At 39.7% G+C, this 21,283-nt stretch overlaps 1 protein-coding gene across 2 annotated transcripts in view; it reads right to left on the reverse strand.

Annotated features, from left to right (window-relative positions):
- The window catches only part of CNTN1 (contactin 1), a 178,347-nt gene extending 159,936 nt beyond the window's left edge, over nt 1-18,411 (reverse strand). The window contains exon 1 of one of the 2 annotated variants that reach the window (XM_063309421.1): nt 18,293-18,411. The gene's annotated coding sequence lies outside the window, so the exon portion shown is untranslated. Of the gene's footprint in view, nt 1-18,001; nt 18,109-18,292 lie in introns of those variants that run through there. The other variant, XM_063309419.1, reaches the window with a different exon arrangement.
- Between the last annotated feature and the right edge of the window lie 2,872 nt (nt 18,412-21,283).

Raw genomic sequence — 21,283 nt, forward strand, 5'->3', positions numbered from 1 at the left:
GGAAATAAATCTAACAAATAAATAAATAAATAAAACTAATATTATATATTGTGAATCACTCTAGCAGCGATAGGCCTTTTAAAAAATATTGAAATAAATCTAAAGCAGATTTAAATGCACTGCTGCTATATGAAACAGCCACAATATGCTTTATTTGGCTTTTAGCTTAGCACAATGTATAGATCCAGCTAGCTGTAGATTGTTCAACAAAATAGGGCTAAAAAACCTATGGCTTGTTGTGATTTGCAAATCAGCCTGAATCAAGTGGCTGATTTGGCACACAAAATACCGTCACCTGGGTCAACAATTGTGAATTGCCTTCTTAACTGGTTTTCAGTGGTTGTTCTCATGGTTTCAATTACAGTACATCTAAGTCAGATATGATGGAACTTGCATTTGATCTTATTATTTATTATTATATTTATTAATACTGTATAAATTGGGGAAGATTACGCCACAGACAACATTAGTGTCTTTAAATCTGGGTTGCAAGGATTGTTTCAATTACAATTCCCATCATTCCCTGTGATCATGGCCAGTGATTAGGAAAGCTGCAGCCAAAAGTATTATAATTCCAGACTGGGAAAATGAAATGAAAACATGAATTATTTTTCATATACACTCAAAGCATGTTACTTAGAAAAATTGGATGCCATGGCTATATTGCATGTTTACTTTTCTTCAGGAGCTTAAAGAAGCATATTGGATTCTACTTCCTTAGAAAACTATGTGATTTACAGAAATACTGCAACTGCTGCAAAGTTATCCAAGAATTTCATGGCTTAGTGGGGGTTTGAACCAGCATCTCCCCAACTTCAGTCCAATAGCGGCATCTCTCAATTGCTAGTAGAACTGTATTTAATGTATGTGTTTATAAAAATCCTATCCTACTTTGTGATAATTAATAGAAGCAAGTCAGGGTTAAAACATTAGAACAGTTTTATAAAGGGAAATAAAGTTGTAAAGCATGTGACTTCTAGAATTCTACCCACCCATCCCCTTTTTTTAAAGCTAATTATGAATATGTTGCATTTTTAAAATTTAAAATAAGGGCAACTATATTTTTCTTAATAAATTCATCAGCTGTCAAATTATTTTTCTATTGGTCCTAATTGCCATTCATACCAAGCATTTTTGTCCTATATCCTGTTTCATTCTTCAATAGGTTTTTCTCCTGTTAGGTCAGCTGTCCCACATTTACCCACTTCACTTTCTGTTCTAATTTTTTTTCTAATCTTATTTCTTTTTCTACACTGTAGTATCATCACGAGAGCCAGTCTGGTGTAGGGATTAAGGCATCAGGCTAGAAACTGGGAGACCATGAGTTTAGGCACAAAGCCAGCTGGGTGACCTTGGGCCAGTCACTTTCTCTCAGCCCTAGGAAGGAAGCAATGGTAAACCACTTGTGAAAACCCTTGCCAAGAAAACTGCAGGGACTTGTCCAGGCAGTCTCTGAGAATTGGACACAATTGAATGGATTTTTTTAAAAAAAAGTATCATCACAATTTTTCTCTTTACTATTCACTACTTTTGTTTCAAGTTTAATATTAGATATAAACATTGAGAATTTTAAGTGATAGCAGTAGTTCATTTCTACTCTCCTCTCACTGGTGTATTAATAGGCCAAAATGCCTGATTTGGCCAGTAATATACTTTTAGCCCAACAGCACATGGCACTCTGCGTATCTTTTCCCACACACCTGCTTAACACTCACTTTGTCATTATATTTCCACTGATGCGGCAAGTGCATTTGCCATCCAGATAATGAAGCCAAGAACAGTACATATTATACGGAAAAATATTGGCTAAAGTGGGTTTCTGTTTTATTTTTACATTTCTGGCAGCCCAGTAGTTGTATGTGAGCAATTCCTGTGTTTCAAAACTATGCGTATGTTTCACATATGTATCCAACCCTGTCCATTATCAATTAGTTTGTAATATGGCTGGGAGGATTGGTTTTAGCTATTTTTAAAGAATACTATTATTTTTGCATTATTTTCCAGTCTAGAAGCAGTAGATAACTCTATTACTTAAGAAAAATATAATTGTTAGGAGTCAGACACTACATAATTGTGTGCCAAGACATGTCCTTAGAATTCTTTTTATTTGAACACAAGATTCCACCACCATATCCAACTGGATCCTGAAAGTTTCCTCAGATCCCAGGGACATATGGAACTATACTTTTCAGTTAGCTAATAAAGTCAATTTGGTACACATTGACATTTTGCATTAATCAAATACACACACATGCACGTATATAAAAACTGCTTTCTCTGCGTGGTATGTGTCTTCCTCAACCTCGGATCCTCTACCAGGGCCTGGGAGTTTGAGGGTTCTGCGCAGTATCTTAGCTGTTCCCAGCACTGCACTCTTCTGGACAGAGAGCTCTGATGTGGTTCGTGGGATCTCTTGGAGCCACTCTCCCAGCTTGGGGGTCATAGCCCCAAGTGCTCCTACCACCACTGGGACCACTTTGGCCTTTACTTTCCACATCCTCTCTAGTTCCTCTTTCAGGCCCTGATACTTTTCCAGCTTCTCATACTCCTTCTTCCTGATGTTGCTGTCACTTGGCACCGCTACATCTATCACCACCACTGTCTTCTGGTCCTTGCTACTACCACGATGTCTGGTTGATTGGTCAGTACCGGCCTGTCTGTCTGTATCGGGAAGTCCCACAGGATCTTAGCCCTGTTATTCTCCATGATGTTCTGTGGAATCTCCCATCTGGACTTGGGAGGGTCTAGCCCATACACTGTGCAGATGTCCCTGTACACAATGCCAGCTACTTGGTTATGCTGTTCAATGTATGTTGTTCCTGCCTGCATCTTACACCCTGCCACTATGTGTTGGACTGTCTCTGAGGCCTCTCTGCACAGTCTGCACCTCAGGTCCTGTCTAGTGTGGTAGACCCCTGCTTCTATGGAACTGGTGCTTAGTGCCTGTTCTTGTGCTATGATCAGTGCCTCAGTGCTGTCTTTTAGTCCTTTAGTCCAGCCTCAGGTAGGATTTCCCAGTGTCAGCCACCTCAGCTGTCTGTCTATGGTACATCCCATGCAGGGTCTTGTCTTGCCATGGCACTTCCTCTGCTTGATCTTGCTTCCATGTCTGCTGCTCCCTCAGGCGTTCTCTCAACAACTGTGGTTGATTCCAGCACTACCGCTGGTTTCCAGGGAGAGAACGCATTCCAGACAGATAAGAGGCTTTGCAGCCTGGACTCTGTTGCTGGGAAGGTTAAGAGGTTCAGGGTAGCTCCACCCTAGAACCCTTCTAGGTTACTTCCCCTTAGGTTAGTTGAGTGGCTTTAGTCTGGCAAGATTCTGTCTATATGGCGAGAACAATAAACAACAGTTGGAGATATTGGCTCAGCATGGTTCTTGGCCTGGTTCCTGACAACAGCTCATCTTTCGGTACCATCTTACTGATGTACTCCTGGATGCTCTGGGTCCCATCCAGGACAGTGGCTTTGACACTCACCAGACCCACCTGCCCTCTTTCAACCTGGTGTATAGTCTCTGGGTGTTGGACTTGGGGTGGAAGCCTCCATACATTGTAAAGAGCTTCTGGGTCTTCACATCGGCAGCCTCCTTGGGCCAGCTCACTATACCAGCAGGGTATCTGATGATTGGCAGGGCATACATGTTGATGGCATGGATCTTGTTCTTCCCATTGAGCTGGCTCTTCAGGACCTGTCTTATCCTTTGGTGACAGTTGGATGTTGCTGTCTTTCTTGCCTCCTCATTGCGGTTCCCATGTGTCTGTGGGATACTAAGGTACTTGTAGCTGGTCTGTATGTCTGCTATGTGGTCTGCTGGTAGTTCCACCCCATCAGTCTTAGCTACCTTCCCTCTCTTTACTACCACCCAGGCACACTTCTCCAGTCCGAATTACATCCCAATGTCCTCACTATAGATCTGTGTCAGGTGGATCAGTGAGTCAATGTCTCATTCACTGTTAGCATACAGCCTGATGTCATCCATGTAGAGGAGGTGGCTGATGGTAGTTCCACTCTTGAACTTGTAACCGTATCCAGTTCTTGTGATAATCTGGCTGAGGGAGTTCAAGCCCATGCAGAACAGCAGTGGGGACAATGCATCACCTTGGTATATGCCGCACTTGATGGCCACTTGTATGAGCTGCCTTGAACTGATTTCCAGTGTTCTTCCACAGTTCCATTGAGTTCTTGAGGAAGGTCCTGAGTGTCCTGTTGACTTTGTATAGTGCCAGGCATTCACAGATCCATGTATGTGGCATTGAGTCTTAGACTTTCCTATAGTCAATCCAGGCTGTGCTCAGATTGGTCTGTCTAGACCTTGAGTCTCGGGTGACTGCTATATCTATGAGCAACTGGTGTTTGGAGCCTCTGGTGTTGTTCCCAATGCCCTTCTGAGCTGTGCTTATGTACTGGCCCATATGGTCCTGCAGCTTGGCAGCTCTGATGTCTGATAGGCCTTTCCATGTTGTGGGGAGGCAGATTATTGGCTGGTAATTGGATGGTGTTGTTCCCTTGTTGGGGTCTTTCATGATCAGCACTGTCCTACCTTGTGTTAGCCAGTCTGGGTGGGAGCCTGCTGCTAGCATCTGGTTCATCTGTGCTGCCAGGCATTCATGCACCACTGTTAGTTTCTTTAGCCAGTAGGTGTGGATCATGTCCGGGCCAGGTGCTGTCCAGCTCTTCATGTTCTTGATCAACTGTTGGATGTCTGCTACTATGATGGTGACTGGTTCCTGCTCTGGGAGATTTCCGTGGTCTGTTCTCAGGTCCAGCCACTTTGCACTGGTGTTATGTGTCTTCTCTTTCTCCCATATGTTCTTCCAGTACTGTTCAGTTTCTGCTGTTGGTGGCTCTGCTGTTACTGTGTTGTTGCACTGCAGTTGGGAGTACACCTTGGATGGTTCTTTGGCGAACAGGGCATTTATCTTCTTGTCCTCTCTAGTATATATCTTTACCCTGGTAGCCAGTGCTGTGAGGCTTCGTTTAGCAGTCTTTAGGGCTTCAGATGGAGTCACTGTATTTTTTCAGTAGCTGAGTCTTATTCTTAATGTCCATACCCTTCTGTAGTTCCACCAGCTGACTAACTTCTCCCCAAGTTACCTTGATCCTCCAACCTCATTTTCCAGGGAGGAGCTATGTACTACTGTTCTTCTTGATCATGTAACCAAGCATCTCTAGAATTACAGTGGCTGTAGCGTATACTAGTTAATTGGTTTGAGTTATGATGGTAGTAGGGATTGTCGTGAGGGCTCTGTTGGCATCTTCCAGCATACTATCTGATGGTACTTCTCCACTGAGCCTTGGTAATTGGTCTCGAGAGTTGACTGTAGCTAGTTTATCCATGATCTTGCTGTGCTCTGTAAAGGAGGGGGTGGCAGTTCCAGCTTCAGGTGTTGGTTGCACCTTCAGTTGTTCTGGGTTTTCTTGAGTCTGGGATATAATGTGTAGTTGGTCTTTCTCAAGTTGTGTGAGCAGCTTCCTCTTCACTATTTTGAAGCATTGGGTAACTAGCTGTTCCTCAGTTAGTGTGGATGCAGGTCTTCTGTCCATCCATAGTCCCCTAATGCGTTTCATATATCCCCTCTCATTAGGTCTGCTGTTGTAGTAGCATTCCATCAAATCCAGGTTCTCTTGTCTTGTCCATGAATGGTTTGTTCCAGTAGCCCACTTATCATCCGATTGTCCTGGTTCCCCAACATCTGATGCGGACTTCGTTAATCCAGGTGACGTCCAAGCTGGCATGACTCTCTTAGTTCGTGTCACTCTCATATTTGAGGTAGGCAGGTGAAGTGCTAGGGGGTCTTTGCCCAAGGACCCCTACTGGTAAGGTAGGTACAGCCAGGATTTGAACCCCAGCCTCCCACTCCAAAGGCAGCGTTCTAACCAGTATGCTATCCAGCCAATATACTGTATATATATTCCTTGACCCTGAGCTGCTACCACCTCTCATTTTGTTCTCCAAGAAAGCCTATGAGAAGCCTACAAGTTCCTTGTGAATAAAATTGAGACAAGAAGCAGGTCCCTTTGTTTTCAATAAACCACATTTCCATTTTTTAAAACAGAGATCGCACAAGGTTAGGAGGAATACAGAATACGGCAGGTGCCATGAAGATTAGTGGCCATAGATCCACATTGTTTTTCCTTGTAACAAATCTTAAGGATGAGTTTTAAAAAGGCAGGACATGAAAAAAAATACCATCTTCTTAGCTTCCAGGAGGAACAAAGCCATCATTTAGAGTGCTTTTAAGCCCAAGAAAAGGTGGATGGATACCACTATATGTCTTCCTTTTTGACTGATTGCTTCAGTAAGGTTTTCTTTCTGTCTGCTTCCTATGTGTAATGGGCTATAAGAATAACCTTGAGGAACAGGAAGAAGAACTGCAGCCAAGACAATGGTCAGATAAGAGAAATAAATCTAAGTCCAAAGCAGGAATGTAATTTGAGAAAATGTCTCAGATTTGACCCTCCCTAATTCTGTTTAGGATAAAGGCAGGGAGGGGCGATGCACATTCAGACCTGCAAGATTATGTTACTGTAACCCTATAATAAAAATAGTTGTAGTATTCATAACTTTAGTTTCCAAGTCTGATCTAGCTCTAACAATTGACACTATGTATGCAATGTCTCACAGGTTGCAAGCCAGAATATATGCTGCTCCCTTCACTAATATCAGTCTTCCCCCATTCCACTTTCTATGGTATAGTGGTAAGGGAAACTCTTTAACAATAGAAGGGAGAGAATATTTTGTACAACTACACTAACTATTTGAAAAGAGGTTCTTCGTACATGCTCCTATGAGTTCCGAAGCATCTCTTCTGAAGGATTTGCACAGCTCTAATGTTGTGTTGTATCTACTTTCAGGGCACAAAAAACAAAGAGGGAATGACATTGTTTTCATAGTCAGGAAAGATATAGCAAAGACAGTACTTGTGTACTTGAAATCAACAGAAGATGCAAGCAAGATGTGTTACTTGTGATTGGAAACTGGAATGCCAAAGTTGGACATAATAAGAGGAAAACATAGTCCTACCATACAGCCGAAGAAACAGAACAACTACCAGTTTCTGACAATTCAATTATTTCTTCATTTTCTGTTAAAAAAAAATGGAAGAGAGCAAGAATTTCTCTCTCAAGGACTATATTGTAGCATGAAATAAATAGGCAGTTTCCTTCAACAAATTCTCTGCCAACTCCCAACAAGCTTTACTGACAATTATTACTTCTTCAGGCAATTACTCTAGAGAAGTACCTGCCTACTTTCACTGGATAATAAAAACATTGCAGAAGCAATAAATATACATTTGTAGGGTAAATCAAATTGTGGGAAAAAGTAGAAGGAACAATTACTTGAGAAGATAGAACATGAAGATCGCCATAATACCTATGGAGCAAAAAAGACATACAATTAATTTTTTCTTTATCAATTGATAATTAACTCATATGTCTGGTTTTATATGAAGCAAAGAATTCTTTAAATTACTAGTTTTACTTACTAGCCTTTAGTTAAACTCTACAGTTCAGAAATGAATATTTGTTGCAAGACAACCAACCAGCTCTTTAATTTAATACAAGAAGTCATTCTTTAAAAAGGGATTGTAAGTGCACATGCAGAGAGAGAGAGAGAGAGAGAGAAAGATAGGCAGATATTCTGTCCTTCACTGTATTCTAGTGCAGATATTTTTTCAGCTGCTCTTTTTAAATAAACTTTTTCAAACCTACAGTGGAGTGTAGCCTTTTTCAGACTATTTTTGAATTATGTGCCAGCAGGGTCAGGACAAGGAATCAGGAAACTTAATTAAATTAAATTAAAATTATAATTATAATTAAATACTGTGAATATGATTCTTGCTCAAGTGTGATAATTTCACTCTTCTATCACATGCAATATTTCTACTTTTTGGGATTTGCGAAGCTGCATTCAAGATTCTACTAGCAATAGGAGTCTGCGGGTGGCAGCAAGGAAAGGCAAATGTTAAAATGTGTACAAGAGGAAAGTCAAGGGAATGATTGTCTTACAGGTTGGAGAAGATGGCAAGATGGTGATAGGCAACAGGGCGATGGCCAAACTCCTTAATTTCTTTCTTGTATTTGTCTTCTTGCAAAAGAAAAAAAGTGTCTGACTTGTCAGAAGCTCCACCATGGTGAACAGAAGAGAAATGCAGATCAAAATAGATAAGGAATTAGTGAGAAAACACCTGGTTGCTTTGAATTAATTCACATCTCCTGCACCAGATGGTTTATATCCCAGGGCATTAAAGAAACTGACAGATGTCATCTCAGCGCCATTGACTCAAATCTTTCAGAAATCTTGGTGCACAAGGGAAGTGCCAGAAGACTGAAGAGCCAATTTTGTTTTGATATTTTATAAAGGGAAAAATGTGGACCCAGGAAACTACAGAACAATCAACTTGACTTCAATATCAGGGAAAATTCTAGAAAAGTTCATCAAGCAGTGGGTTCGTAAGCACTTAGAAATGAACAGGATTCCCCGAACTGATCATTTAATTGGAATAAAATAGTTCAGTATTACTCTAGGGAGAACCAGGTTCAAATCATTCTTCCACTATGAAGCTCTCCAAATGATTCTCTCAGGCTAACCAACTTCACAAGGTTGGTATAAAACAAAAATTGAAGTCATACTGAACTTCTTAAAGAAAGGCATGATATAATGAATGAATAAAACCTACCATGACTTCTAGAAATTATTCAGTTCACGGTGAAATCAGATACCAATCTATTCTAGTGGTCTACTATATTGATTTAATTATTATCTATTTGATTCTCCAAGTAAATATGTTGTATAATTAATTAAGGTGGAAAGACATTATGTTGATGTCAATATTCTGATTTTTTCAATAGAAAAATTGAAAAGCAATTTTCCTTAGATACTTGAACTATGAAGGTATAAGGAATGCATAACTGATTTCTTTTAAAATTAAATTGACCAAAACAGGATGAGCTACAGCTATAGCACAAATGGGCATGGGTCTCAATATTGTGGCCACAGTGTTGATCTCAAAATATTTTTTGTTCTGAAGTTTGATGCAAAAAAATGTACACATTAGTGAAGGTTGCATGCAAAAATGCATGCAAAAAAACATTGATTTTTTTTTACCTTTTAAAAAGGTAAAAAAAAGCCAATACAGAATTTAATCTACTGTTCTTAAGATAATGGATTTGTAATTTGACAGATCGAACACTTGAATGCATACCATAGTGAAATAGAAATGATTAGCCATTTTTAATATAAATCTGATTCTTTTAGTTTTAAATCCAAGAACCAGCCATTACCACAAACCTAACCATTTATCTCGGTGTTTCTACTTTCTGTACTTTGAGGCAATACCTACAAGCAAGGCACATCATCTTTCAAATTCCAAATCTATGGCCTGTCCAGCAAAATCTAAATCAAATATGTATACAACAGTTCACAAGCACATGCATACTTTTGATAAACCCCACTTCCCTTGAATTTCCACTTCATTTAGAAGGATACAAAATGGAAATAATTACCAGCTATGACTTCTAAATTCTGATGCAATTCTAAACAGTGAATTGCAACAATTCTATTTAGCAAGCCACAGTAACACTGGAGGTTTCTATGGACAGATGCATCCAGAAAAATGCTCTCAAGGAACATAACATTTCCTTTGAATTTTTTAATAATATATAAATAAAATGTGGGTTTGCATATAAGATTCATCTTCTTTTCCAATTCTATTTTATGATAACAACACAGTTGTGAAAGTTAAAATTTAAATAGAGTTCAGAATGCAGAAATATAACTTATGCAGGATTAGTCTGTATTTTTTTGTGGAAAAATAGTGTATTAAATAAATATAATCTATCCCATTATATTTATTTGAAGTTAACTCACCACTTCAAATAATTAAAATATTATCTGCACATGTTTACTCAGCAGTAAATTCCATTGACTTAATGGGATTTACTCCCTTATTAAACTTTATTTATTTATTTATTTTTCAGATTTCTATCACCGCCCATCTCCCCCAAAAAGGGGGACTCTGGGTGGTTTACAATAAAATCAACAATTAAAACTATAAAAGACATAAATTACAATATAATTAACATAACTTACAATATAAATAGAGAATAAAATGGAAATAAAATCCAAGTGGTGAAAGATCTCATTCATTGGGGAGGGCTCTACTTATTTAATTTTAAATAAAGACTATTCCTTATTCAAGTTAAACAAAACTCTCCTGAAAACTATTGTAGTCTCATTTATCTGTTTCTTTTATAAATTAGCAATAAGTCACTGCTACAGTTGCTGTAGAGGCAGATTATCACTCTGGACCCTTTGCCCCCAATCCTATTCATTTTCATATTGAACCCCATCATTAATCAAATCACATGCTGTCTATGACCAACTAGACACCACTCTCTATGCACACTTTCTGGTTCTATGTCTTCCTCAAAAATAACATTAAAGCTCAGGCCAGGCAAAATATCTGCAAAAAATACTGCAAGTCATATATGGTAATATTTGATTTCCCAAGCCAGTCAATTATATTGAAAATTGAACAATAATGAACAAGTTTGAACAATATCTATAGCCTCAACTTCTCTAAGCCAACAAATCACAGTCCTGTCTTTTATGTAGATAAGATGCAGATACATAGATATTAGGGCAGTGCAATGCTTTAGATTTAATTCCAAAAAGGCCATTCAGAATAGCACCTGTCTGCAAGTCTTTGCAAGTTTAAAAGATTATTTAAAAGTTGCAGACAGATGTTATTTCAGTGCTTGCACATGCTCTGAAGCACCTTTTTGAAATCAGATCCAAAGCATTGTACAGTCCTAATTGATATAGTATAGATTCTCCTACATGTCCAGAGAACTAAAGTTGCCATCTTGTTTAATTCATCTTAAAACCAGAGCACATGAGGGCACGGCAAAGGAAGCTACTTATTGGACCTCCAGAGGAGCAAGCCTCTTAGAACTAGATCAATAAAGAAAAAAGAGATGAAACCAGTGATTTGGCACAAGCAGAGAACATTGCTTTAGTGGTTAGACAACACATATACATACATATAATATTATTGATCTTGCAATGAAATTACATGTCTCAATTTGCCTTTTTATTCTGTAGAATATACATGTGCACTTAAAGTCAACAATATACTCAGCTTTCAACTGTTTTGTCCTTTTAAATTTAGGCTAGCTTAACATTTCTGTTCACTAAATAACCTTGGGTCAGGTTGAGGGATTCCCTCTTCACTTATTTATATGTTGTCATTGTGTACATTTTTCCTAGAAATCATCCTTGTTCAGTGGATGATTGAGGGAGTCTTTACCTAAAGAAGGTAAAGACTCCCTCAAGTCAAGCTGTACTCCTAAAGACTCCATTTAGTTCTGTTGGCAACAATTATTTGCCATTGTTTTCTCCTGCAATTTGTTTTCAGCTTCCAGTCTAGGCTTAAGCCCTTGGAATTCCTGGAGGTTTCTCACTCAAATATGAACCAGGATCCATGTAAATGTATATATGTAGGACTACAGTATTGCATTTTCTATATTCTGTGTTCCTTACAACACAATTACAAAACAGATTCTGTGGAGTTCTGGCAAGTACTGCTCATGAATGATCAAAGTAGCTACAATTTTATTGGGTATAAATAGACATTTGGAAGCAGACTAACATCTCATAAAACAGAGGATTAGATACTTACTCATATAATAATTTTACTGGTGATAATTTTTATCTGATGTTTTATATTTGCACTTTTGTCATTATCTTATTATTTTTATTTTATTGAAAAAGTTGCATTGAAAATTTAAAGCAAAATAAGAAAAAAAATAAACACTCAACTTTAGCTGACATATTTAGGTGGTTTAGTATCATTCTGACATTATACAATTGCATCAGATAAATGTAACTAATATGGTCATTAATGAATCACCAACAATAAAGTAAGCCTTCATATGTAACCACACTTGGAGTACATACACTAGATATAAGTTGGAACAGGAATGACTAGATTAATAGTAGAGCAGAAACAGTATAACAAAACAAAATTTGTGATGAAAAAGGAAGCCTGATAGGGCAAAGAGAAATCCTTTTTTTTAGATAAAAGATTATTCTGGGATCAGAGACTCATTTCAAAATAAATTGCAGAACTAATTGCTATTATATGCTTATTCATAGTGTTTATAACTATCAACAATTCAGTACCCAAGAAACTGCCTTGAATAGCTATGAGAACAAAGCATTGCATTTGGAGCTGGATAGATTTAAATTGAAATCATAAAACATCCCTAATCTCTGAAACCTAAGCTGGAACTCTAATAAGAAGCTATCTTCTAGGCAGGATTTTGTTTTTCAACACAGTAGACTACTCTGTTCTGAATTTTGGAAAAGTGATCTCACAGGATCTTAAAGGGCACAATTTTCTGCAAAACCTGTAATCATAATTTGAAATACCATAAGGACAATATTTCATAGTGTTCAAATATATTGTAAGACAGATGATTATCGATGATCCCAAAATAATGATCTCAGGCTTCTGTACATGGAAGGGAAGCAAGGCTGAAGATATTGGCATGACAAAATCCATCTAGTGAGAATTTTCAAGAAATCAAACTATAGTTTTTTTTAGCTTAGATTGCCAGCCATCATATTCATCCACTATTAGCAATTACTGTTTACCTAGGAAAATTGAATTTCTCAAAATAGGAACAATATTGCTTTGGTTAACACTAAGTACATGCTAAATTTGATCTGTTTTGGAATCATCTACTTATGAATGAACCTCAAATATATAAATCAAAGATACTTTGATTGTAAACCGCCCAGAGTCCCCTTTTTGGGGGAGATGGGTGGTGATGGAAATTTGAAATATAAATAAATATAAATAAATAAATAAATGAGCAAGAACCTTTTGTTCTCTATTAAGGTGAAACTTCTTCCTGCTTTTGAATATAATTGTGTGGGCACCATAACTTAAATTCATTGAAGTTAAGACCATTGTGCAAATGGTTGACTATCTATCTATCTGTCTGTCTGTCTGTCCCCGCCCATCTCCTCCCACTGGGGGACTCTGGGTGGTTTACCACAATCAATTAAAACAACAATCACAAATATACAATATAAAAATACAGTAATAAATAATATAAATAAAAGTAAAGATAAAAAGTCCAAGTGGCGAAAGAATCTAAAACAGTCCAAGTGTGGGAGGAGTGGTCTATAGCAGCCATCCCCATGTAGATCTATTCCCCTCTCCACCCCAAGCGAGGTGGCAGAACCAGGTCTTCAGACTCCTCTGAAAGGCCAGGAGCAATGGGGCCAATCTCACCTCCGGGGGCAGCATGTTCCACAGGGCGGGAGCTACTGCAGAGAAGGCCCGCTTCCTGGACCCCGCCAAATGAAGTTGTCTTAAAGACGGGGTCTGCAGCATGCCCTTTCTGCACGATCGGGTAGGATAGGTTGATGTAATGGGGAAGAGGCGGTCCCTCAGGTAACTGGGCCCCATGCCATGTAGGGCTTTAAACGTAATAACCAACACCTTGAATTGGTCCCGGAAGCAAACTGGTACCCAATGCAGCTCACGCTAGGGGCACCAAAAACAGCTTGTGCGGCTGCATTCTGGACCAGCTGAAGCTTCCGGATACTTTTCAAGGGTAGCCCCATGTAGAGTGCATTGCAATAGTCTATATGAGAGATAACAAGGGTATGAGTGACTGTTCAAAGGGCCTCCCGATCCAGGAAGGGGTGTAACTGGTGCACAGCACGTAGCTGCACAAAGGCTCTCCTGGCCACGGTAGCCACCTGCTCTTCGAGCAGGAGCCGTGAGTCCAGGAGGACCCCCAAGTTACGCACCGGGTCTGTCTGGGGCAGTGCGACCCCATCCAGAACCTTTTTACTATGAGTCTAAATCCAATCAATATTATTATGGCTTACATTCAAGTATTACTCCATTCTTTCAAATTTTCTGTGAAATGTTGTTTCAGAAACAATGCAACTTTCACAACTGTTTACCAAATATCTATTCTATACAATGCCTGAGCTGAGAAATATTTAAAGATGAATGTTAACAAGCTCTGTGAATAATATGCCTTTTTATATTGCCACTTGAAAAAAAATGTGTGCATTCTGTCTGGGACAACTAATTAATTTAATGTTTATTGTGTCACCTGCCCAAGATTTCTGTCCAAGCCAATCAGAGAAACAAATTCATGGGTTATTTTAGATTTTTCTACTTATAGTGGAAATTGCAGGAAATTAAATGAGCCAGCAGCAACTGCAGGAACATGAAAAGCCAGTGACACAACGAGTAGGTTCCCAGCTAATTATAAATTATGTCACTTTATGGTTATGTTAGTAACATCGTCCATAAGTGATCACAGAGTTGCTGTCTTTTTAACCACTGGGTTATTTGAATTAAAATTATTAAACTAGTATTTGGTCTGTACATAATTTGGTTTGCTCTTGACCTCTGTTTAGTATAATAGACCGAATGATGGGTGTTAATCTTCCCCCAGGCATTAGGGGTCAGTTGAGTAGGAGTCCCCCCTTTGAGGTTTGTTTTGTTCTGTGCTTGGTTGCCATTTTACATTTTAGCTTTTGTTTTTATATATTGTTTGTTTGTTGTTGTTATCGTTATTATGTGTTTATGTTGTACACCACCCAGAGTCACACTGAGTTGTCAGCCTTATAAACCTTGAAATTATCTGGAACCATTTCAGTCAGTTTCAGGCCAGAGTACAGTACAGAGATAGCCTTGGTCACACCTGCTGATGACCTTTGGCAGAACTGGGATGGGGATGGTGCATCTATCCTAGCACTCCTTGATCTCTCAGTGGCTTTTGATATTGTTGACCACAGTATCCTTCTGGACCAGCTGCAGGGGTTAGGAGTAGGAAGCACTGTACACCTTCTGTACTTCCTCAGTAGTCAGTTTCAGTCAGTGTTGATGGGGGGAGAGATTGAATTCACAGCCCCTCACATGTGGGGTGCCTGCCTCAGGGCTCAACGCTCTTCCCTCTCCTGTTCAACATTTATGTGAAACCACTTGGTGAGGTCAACTGCCAGTTTGGGGTATGGTATCATCAATACACTGATGATGCTGAGCTCTACTTCTCAAGCACAAGGGCATAGGTGAAGCTGTTAATGTATTGACCCAATGTCTGGAGGCTGTTTGGGTCTGGATGAGGCAGAACAGACTTCAGCTCAATTCTAACAAGACTTAGGGGCTGTGACTATTCAGACTCCCAGGGTCAGGGATGTTGTCATCATGGGTGTTAGATGGGGCTGTTGTCATCCTCGGTGTTAGATGGGGCTGCACTTCCTGATTCAGGACTCATGCGCAACCTGGGGGTCCTTTTCAACTGCTGCTTAAAGAGCAGGTGGCAGTTGTAGCCAGCAGGGCCTTTGCACAGGTTCATCTCGTGTGCCAGTTGCGTTCTTTCCTCAATTGGGAGGCCCTTTAGACAGTTACTCATGCCTTGGTCACCTCACAATTGGATTGTTGCAATGTGCTCTATATGGGGCCACCCTTAAAGACCACCCAGAAGCTACAGTTGGTTCAAAATGCAGTGGGGCAAACAGGCACCTCTTGGTGGCCCCATGTGTCAACACTGGTACGTGAGATCATTGGTTGCCAGTCAGTTTTTGAGTAAAATTCAAGGTGCTATATTATCTATAAAGCCCTGTATGACATAGCAACTGGATATCTGAGGGACTGCTTGTGTCATTTCTACCTGCCCAGTATGTCCCAGCAGAGTAGGTGTACTCCAAGTCCCCTCCATTAAACACTGTCATGTTGTGGGACTGAGGAAACATGCCTTCTCTGTTGCAGCCCCCCAGAGATAAGGACAGCACCCTCCCTCCTAGGGTTCTAGAAAGCACTGAAAACCTGGCTTTAGTCCCAGGTCTGGGATTAATGGTTATGATTTGTCTAAGGCCCCAATTTTGTTTTGTTTTGTTGATTTTGTTGTTTCTTAGATTATTTTAGTCTGGGCTGTCTGATTTTATGTTTTTAGCTGTTTTTATGTTTTTTGTTGTTTTATACACTGCCTAGAGTCCACTGGAGTTGGGTGGCCAATAAACTTAAAATAATAATAATAGATAATAATAATAATAAATTGTATTAACTGAAGGATCGGGTGGAAGAAGTTTCCTACACTTTACCTGAATCTATGAATAAGGATAATCATGTGATTTTATTATTTCACTGTTTAAAACGTGAGTGTGCAGCATTGTCTGACCATTACTGCATTTCATTTACATTTAACTGACATTAAATCTAGTAAGTATAATTATTCTCCATTTGGAATATTAGAAGATCTGAGATCTCAGGTTGTCCATCTCTGAAACAGAGAGATAAATTACCCAGTAAGGTTATATCAGTTGTATCAAGATAACTATATCAAAGTTTTAGTGTTTAATTATTAATTTATGGGTCTGAAATACAGCCCAGGTAAATTATGCCACTTCTACTGCCCAAAAGAGTTCACTAGCAATAATAAAAGTTTATAGGCAACAAGGGGCAAATTACATGCAAGCAGCAATTAAACTGTTTATGGCTAAAACAGTTGAAAATAATTTTTACTAAATGCAGTGAAAAGTATTTCTATGTATCATATTTTAATTAATATGAGGACATTTCTTCTGAACTCAGTGGTAGCTCAGGGAGCCTTTTTCTGTTTTCACCAGCAGATGCTACTACAACCAAGAGGAACTACTATAAAGTATAACATATGCACATTGACCATTTTTAAGATTACTTACATTTCAGATAAGTCTGCAAGGAAGCATAAGCATATTTTGTTCAAATGTAGGACTGTAAATTATTATATAAATATATAAAAATACAAATTACCAGACAGAAAAACCAATCTGTCTTGTTGCCTGCATAACCATAACAGTAATGCTAAAATGGATGTATGAACCAACACTATTAATGCCTGCCAATATACATGGCGATAAATATTCTAGATATAAAATAAATAAATAAATAAATTACTTCTGCTTTCTTATCCAAATATTTCTGCAAGGTTTTTCTGTAATCTGATTTTTAGAAAGAAGTTTAATTATCCATCCTATGTAGTCTATTTTTAATGTAATTGCAAATAGGAGGGATAAAAGCTATGTTAAAGATTCATGTTGAGATGTTTCTGCAGTTTGAAAAACCCTTTTTTCTGTATTTTCAGAGACCATAAAGTTGGATCAAGTTCCAACCATCTACTCATTCATACTGCAATATATGTGGCCAACACCTCCTCTCCCTGAACTAGCCCTAATTGCATTTTCTTTAAAAAATATACTCTTATTTTTCCAACCAGATTCAGAAGCGTTTTCACCCTTCATACTGTCTTGCTGGATTGTATCCTAATAGGTATCCATCAAAGAAGGAGCCAAGGTGGGTCTTCACAATAAGAACTCCTATGAGTTCAGACAACCTCTTTAACTAGGCAGTACGAATGTTTTGATATTCCCCGTAAAATTCACCTCTAAGCTTAAGACAGGCAGCATGGAGATTCAGGTTGAAATCATGTAAACCCGTTGAGGAGCTTCAGTCCCTTTCAGCCCAACCAATCTCACAAGATTGTTATTGGGGGAGGGAATGAATGAATGAATGAATGAATGAATGAAATATCTGTGCTTCTGCAAATAAGCAGAAGAGGAATGGTGCCTCTCTTTTCCCGGCTATTTCAGTCTGCAATGCTTAGCTACTCCCCAGTAAGAGTGCAATTGAGAAAAGAGGGGAAATGTCAAGAACATATTCTTTCCGTGCCCGAGTTTCTTTTATAGAGCAAAAATAAGCTTGCTGGCAAGGCTGCAGACTATGTGCCCTTGAATTCGAATCTTCCAATATGGAAAGGGGACAAGCTCCATAGGGGGAAAATGATTGGGAGAGGGCTAGGAAGCCACCTTTGATGAAATGACACCGTATCATCTCTGACCAATTTTCCCTGCCCAAACCGGCTGGAGCTGATTATTATTCGAAGCACAGCTTCTTGCTGCCGCTGCCGCTGCAAAAATCTACCTGGCGCCCTGCTTGACGGCTTTGGATAGCAAAGTTGACCCGCCGCCTTTCTCTCCATCCTCCCTCAGAAGATGCTCTGCCCTCGGCCAGATTCTGCCTTACCCAACTCGCTTACTTTGCAGATACACCCTTCCTCCGAGCGGCACGCATTCCCTAAAAGCTGAAGGCACCATTATTCATCCTGGCGCACCCGCTACCTCCGCGGGCTTGGGCAGGGCTTCCACCTGCTGACTACAGCGGCTCCTCAGACCTCCGCCTCTGCAGATAGTAACAAGAAATGGCAAATCCTACCTGTGCAGTGGCAGCTGCTGGGCGAGAGATGCGCACAGCTGGGCAGTCAGCTGAAGACTTCCCGCGTCAGCCGCAAGCACCTGGGAGCGCCCTGTGCGCCCGCCGACCCGCCCAGCCTGCCTTCCCTCGGCGCGTCCTCCCCGCCGCCTTGACAGTTGCCCGCCCTTGCCAGAGGGGCTGTGGGAGGATCGAGCAGATCGGGGCAACAGGCGGAAGCTGGGAACGGAGATAGCGACGAGCACCGATTGGACGGGGCTGATGTCACTTTTGGACCCGGCAATCAGAGCGGTGCTGCTGGGTCAGAGTGGGGCTTTGCGGGGTAGAAAGCCGCTGCAACCTGCCAGCCGGTTGCAAAAGTGCCGCGGACGGGGGAATCAGTGGGAAGCGGCGGGGGTAGCGGGACTAAGCCAGCCGGCACAAGCCTCGTTGCAACCCCTTAGGTTCCCTGGAGAGGCGTGGGCTGCAAAGAGTCAGCCGACCGGCCCCACCCCTGCCCGCCTGTCCGTCCGTCTCTTTTCTGTTCGCGGTGACACATTATTGCAGATGCAAAAGCGACGCAGCAACCCCACCCGCCGCCTCGGTGCTGGGGGAGGCACCGCGTCGCACATGCTCAGTGCGATAGTGAAGCCCTAGCGAAGCATCTGCCCTGCACCGGCTATCGAACTGGGTGCCGTTCCTAAGGAATGAGGGCGTGGAGAAATGTGGACGACCGGGCAGGGAGGAAAGGATAATGCAGGCAGTAGGAAATCGAGTCAGCCGCTGGTCTCGGCGGACTAGCTGGACGGGGGAGAGAAACCGTGCCCAGAAGGATTCCCGTTGAGTTTCAGAAATAGCAGAATGAAGCAGCTGCGGAGAGAAGGAAGGCTGTAAAGAGTGAGAAATAAATATGCGAGCCTGGATATTATTGTGCAATCACTTTAAAAAAAAAATCCACAGTCTGCATCAACTATCCCCTACCGTTTCTCGCGCTCTAGCTTTTATTTCAGATAATGTTCCAGAGAAATATTGTTGTTTTTGTTATTGTTGAAGGGATATATTATTATTATATTATTATTATTATTATTATTATTATTAAAAGGAATTAAGACCTTTTTTAGTTTGTTAATAATAGCTTTAAATATTTTAAGGCAGATTTCAACTATTTTAATCTTATTGGTTGCCAATCTACCTTCCTTGAGTAGAAACGAAGCATATAAACAAATTATCATTATTATTATTATTATTATAGTACTAGTAATTATGTGAAAAAGACACAAGATTCAATATTTGTATACCACAATAAAGCATAGCTGATATTTCAATATAATACTTTTTCAGTTTGATTTTCTCTTCTGCACTGTATGATTATATATGTCCCGTGCATTCTTGTGTTTCAAGGTGACTGGGGTTTAAGTGAAAGATGCCATTAATTTCATGTGGTATTTAGCTTCAAGTTTACCATAATCTTCTGACACTTTGTATGTGAGGGACATGGACCTCTGTCAATTTGTCCTGCTGGATTCAAGCCCAAAATTTATCATGAAAATGTTTTACAATGTATTTGCATGAATAAGACAAGGAACTAGCAAAAAGTTTACTTCAGGGACATTATTTGGAGATTGTCTAAAAATCCCTCAGACATTTTTCCACAATCCACAAAGGCAGAAGCTACCACTTTATAGTATCTCTTTTGCAAATCAGAGGGATTTAGCATTGATGTTCGTATTTTATTCATTACTAATTCCCGTAAATTAACTTTTTTATCCTGTTGGACCTTTCATGGTGGCCTATCTTGGATGCACATCTGTAATAAAATGGTAAACTTTGGGAACTTCCTTAATCCTGCTATGCACTGCAAGACAGGTGGGGGTGTGAAAGAGAAGATACCCATTACTGTCCCCTCCCCAGCTTTTTCCTGACACCCATGGCAAGAATCCCCAGTTTTATTTTTCTCCTGTGGGAAGCCAACAGGAAAAGCCACCGACAGCTTTCCTTGAAGTGCAGTGGAGCATGTTGGGCCAAATAAGAGTTGGGTGCCTGAAATGGAAGCTGAAGCCACCTTTCAAGTTGCCTGAGTAAGAGATTGCTGGTGGAGGTGGCACCAATAACTTGCCACTTGGGCTATTTCTGATCAGAGGTGTACTGGTCTTCCAAAAGCCCAAGTGATAAGAATAGTAAGTCTGCCCATCAGTCTAACATTCTTTTGTAAGATTGATATACCTTTGTCAGAAAATAGCCCAGCTGGCAGATAGATGAGATGGAGATATAATTAGAAGTGAATCAGTTCTTTTTTTATATAAGAATTTTATTAAATTTCAAGCAAAGATAAAAACTACAGAAAAACAAAAAAACTACAAACGAAAAAGGTGTAGAAACACAAAAGTTTAAAAAAAGTTACAAAAAGAGGTGACTTCCGACTTTTAACAGCAAGGATATAAAACAATTTTCCATAATCTCTTACTCTATATTAAACCAAGATCATATTATTTCTATAAATCATACCATTGGCACATTATAAAAATCACTTAGTTGCTTCCTCCCCTTATATTAAAAGAGAAAAGAATATACATATATAAATCTCCTAATAATTTTTCCCCCAAAGATAACATTTATTTAGTTATTTCCTTCCTACTACTATTCTATACATTCCTGTCTACTATAATAAAGATCAAACTAAAAACCCAAAACCAGACATTATTTTTTTATTATACCTTAATAATCTTAATCCAAATCATTAAAGATAAATCAGTCAAACCCTAAAAACAATCCAGATAAATATTCTTAAACCCTTATCCCACTTCAAAATAGAGCAGAGCCTTTACATATCCCCACAATACATACAGAGCTTTTTTCTTAAAGAAATCAAACAGCCCAACTGCCCCCCTCAAAAACTCCAACTTCACTTCAGGAAACCTCCCATACATAATAACCCCTTATTTTCCAAGGCACTCTATCAAAAGATCCATTTCACTTATGGCTTGCAACTCAATCTCTCCCTTTAATTTCTTCAAC

This window comes from Candoia aspera, chromosome 7 (genome assembly GCF_035149785.1).
Source record: "Candoia aspera isolate rCanAsp1 chromosome 7, rCanAsp1.hap2, whole genome shotgun sequence".
NCBI lineage: Eukaryota > Metazoa > Chordata > Lepidosauria > Squamata > Boidae > Candoia > Candoia aspera.